The 3,828-nt window shown below is 40.9% G+C and overlaps 1 pseudogene across 1 annotated transcript; it reads right to left on the minus strand.

Annotated features, from left to right (window-relative positions):
• Positions 1-590: 590 nt before the first annotated feature.
• Positions 591-906, minus strand: LOC110317247 (annotated as a pseudogene). The gene has a single exon (XR_002380304.1). The product of XR_002380304.1 is annotated as a 60S ribosomal protein L39 pseudogene (transcript).
• Between the last annotated feature and the right edge of the window lie 2,922 nt (positions 907-3,828).

Consider the following 3,828-nt stretch of genomic DNA (forward strand, 5'->3'; position numbering starts at 1 on the left):
AAGCCAGTCCTTCAGTCTATTGTATTCCTATAATGGAAAGAGTACAGCTTTTAAGAAGGGCATGTCGCCCACAGTGCACTTTCAGTTCTTGTTGCTGATTTCTTAAATAGGGGAATCCAGACTCAATTTTCTCATCAATGAAATGGAAATAAGATGTAGTCAGTTTTCTATAGCCACGAGTTATTCAACCAATGCTTCTATCAAACATGAACCAAAGAAATATTCATGGGTCTGGAGAAATGGCCCAGAGATTACGAGTATTTGTTGCTCTCACAGAGGACCCAGCTTTGATTCCCAGAACCCGCCTGGTGGTTCACAACCATCCATAACTCCAGTTTCAGGGGATCTAATGCCCTCTTCTGACTTCTGTGGTTACCAAGCATGCACATGGTACTCATAGATATATGCAGGCAAAGCACTCAAACATATAAATCCTTCAAAAATGTTCAGAAAAAAAAAATTACACCAGTGCAACTCATTTACAGAGATCTCTCACTATCAACTCTTCCATTAATACTGCATAATAACGCCTGGCCTAACATTCACATTGCATTGCATTATTACACAGATGATTTACAATCACATGACCCTTTTTTTTTGAAAGGTTCTATATTTTATTACATGACAAACATCCTAATTTAAGACACGAGCAAGTCTCCAGGTCATAAATGTTGAAATCCATCTGGTAGGACTGATTGATGACAATTCAGTATAAATCCTCAGTCTTGCTATTGTGTGAATCCTTACAGACCCAGCTTCGTTCTCCTCCAGTGTCTTCTCTTAGAGTTGTACCTGATTTTGTTACCAGTTTTCATCCAGATCCACTGAGAAATAGGACAATTTTGCTTTTGCTTCTTGGCCAGGAATCGCTTGATTTGGAAAGTCTTGTGAGAAGACATGGCGAGAAGCCGACTCAGGTGGAACGCACATGATGGCGGAGGAACGGAGAAGAGAAAGATCACATGACCCTTAACAGGAACATATCCTGAGAAGCCACTGCTGAGTAATTTTGTTGTGTGATGCTCATAAACTATATATTTTTAAAAAGGTGTCTGTGATATAACCAAGGAACACAAGGAACATAATATCTGGTTACAATCATATATTCAGCCTCTCATTGAAATATCATTAGGGCTTGGATGATTGTACAGGAATATGTGCTTAAGTTATATACAAATGCATTTTATATAAAGAACTTGAGGGGAGATGGTTTAATAGATAAAGAGCCTGCTGTATAAGTATGAAGACCTGAGTTCGAATCACCAGCATCCATGTAAAAATCTGGGTGTGATAACCCACACCTGTAACACCAGCACTAGGAGACATGGATAGATCCCAGGGGCTCATTAGCTAGCCACCCTAGCCAAATTGGTAAGCCCTAAATACAGCGAGAGACTATGTCTCAAAACATACAATGAAGAGCAATAGAGAAAAACACCCATGCATACAAATGAGCACACATTCCCTTCCTCCCACTCTGGACATCTATCACATATACACACAAAGAATAGAGAGGAGGACACTTAGGGGATTAGTATAGCACCCCTCTGGGTGTATCTGTGAGAAATTTCCAGACAAGTCATGAGGGCTGTGACAGACTCAATAGGTAATCCATTGATGAATTTAAACTTTAAGTAGACTCTTAAGTCGAAGTATTGCTGGGCGGTGGTGGTGCACGCCTTTAATCCAGAGCTACACAGAGAAACCCTGTCTCAAAATAAATAAATAAATAAATAAATAAATAAATAAATAAATAAATAAATAAAAGTGGCAGCATTATGAAGGAAGGGTATGTTCTGCCTGTAGGAAGTACAGCGCTTGGAATATATCTTTAAAAGATATATCTTGCCCTGAACCCTTCCTATTTGTCTGTCACTCTGTTTCCTGGACACCATAAAATAAACAGACATCTTAGTTAGGGTTTCCACTACTGTGAAGAGACACAATGACCACAGCAATTCCTATAAAGGACAACATTTAATTGGGGCTGGCTTACAGTTTCAGAGGTTTAGTTCATTATTGTCATGGTGGGAAGCATGGCAACATGCAGGCAGACACAGTGATGGAGAAGGAGCTGAGAGTTCTTGATTCACAGGCAGCAGAAGTGAATGCCACACTAGGCTTAGCTTGATCATATGAGACCTCAAAGCCTTCCCCTACAGCAACACACTTCCTCCATCTAGACCACACCTATTCCAACAAGGCCATGTCTCCTCATAGTGCCACTCCCCATAGCCAAGCATTCAAACAAGTGAGTCTCTGGGACCATTCCTATTCAAACCACAATAATAGGTTTGTTCTGCCATGCCCTCTGCCTCATGAAATGCCCACTAACAGTGCAGTTAGCTGCCTGTGGACCAAGATTTCAAAACTATGGCCAACATACATCCTTCCCCAAAATATATTACTAAATCATTCTGGGAGGAAAGCCATAAAACTCCTTGCCATTGTTCTTAGAATAGTGTTTTGGATATGAAAACCAAAGCCCAAGCAGCTAAAGACTAAATAAGTAAGACCCCCTCAAACTTACACTCTCCTGCAGAACAGAAGAAATCACCAGCCTCGGTCTGGATGAGAGGGAGCACCTGCAAGTCATGAATCTGGTAAGGAGTTACAGCACAAAGTCTATAAGGAACTCTCGCAATTCAATAGCAAAAGCCTAATGGACTGATGGCACAGTGAACAAAGAAGCCAAATACACACATTTCTAAAGAATTGCAAGTGGCCAGTAATAAGAAGAAAAGGGATCAACAGTACTCATTTTCAAATTAATGCAAATGAAAATCACAGTAGGATACCAATGTCACTCCATTAGGATGACTATCATCAAGAAGACAGAGACCAAGTGTTTAAAGGGGCCCATGAGATGGGCTGCCAGCCCTGACAATCTGAGTTGCAGCCCCAGAACCCACATGATGAAAGAAGTGTATCAAGTCCTCTGACATGCCTACCTCGACACAAATACATAAATTAATTAAATTATACATAATTATTTGTAAAGGCTTTAAAAGACATAAGAACAGGGTACCCTTCTACTTTGGGAATATATATATCAGAATAGAGTTACAAAAAAAGGGGGGGGAATTAAACTAGAACAGTCACATTTTTAAGATTCTGAAGGAAACAAAATCAGTATCTCAAAGAGGTCTTGAGACCCCTGCTTATCCACAGGAGCTGAAAATAGAAATAAGTCCACTCATCTATCAATGGATAAAGATGCCGTGGCACGTACTAACAATGGACCATTATGTAGCAGTTTTTAAAAAGCAATCTTAAAGAGGCATGGTGGCACATACTTGTAACTCAGGAAGCCAAAGGAACACAAGTTTTATTTCAGCCTGGGTTACAGAAGGAAGTCCTGTCTCAGAAGGAAAAACAAGACAATGAAAGGCAGAAGCAAAGAGCTGTCAAGTGAGACAATCTGGATGAACTCTATGGGTATTAAGTAAAACAACAAGGACAAAGGCAAGCACTGTGTGTGTGCTCCCTCACATAGGAACACAGCCACTGGGAGCTGCCAGCAGTGGGGTGCGGGGTAGTGGGAGAAAGGTATACAATTTCAGTTCTAAGATGAATAAATTCTGAACTTGGCCTGCTGGTTCATGCCTGGCAATCCCAGAACTTGGGAGTTTAAATCTGGATTGTGAGTTCAAATTAAAACTAAGTAGAATATCTGATCAAGTTCCAGGCTATCCTGGGCTACAGTGAGAGGCCCTGTCTCCCAAAACAAAACCCACTGCCACTACTAACAAAAGAGATAAGCCGGGCATGGTGGTGCACACCTTTAATCCCATCACTTGGGAGGCAGAGGCAGGCAGATTTCTGAGT

This window comes from Mus pahari, chromosome 2 (genome assembly GCF_900095145.1).
Source record: "Mus pahari chromosome 2, PAHARI_EIJ_v1.1, whole genome shotgun sequence".
NCBI lineage: Eukaryota > Metazoa > Chordata > Mammalia > Rodentia > Muridae > Mus > Mus pahari.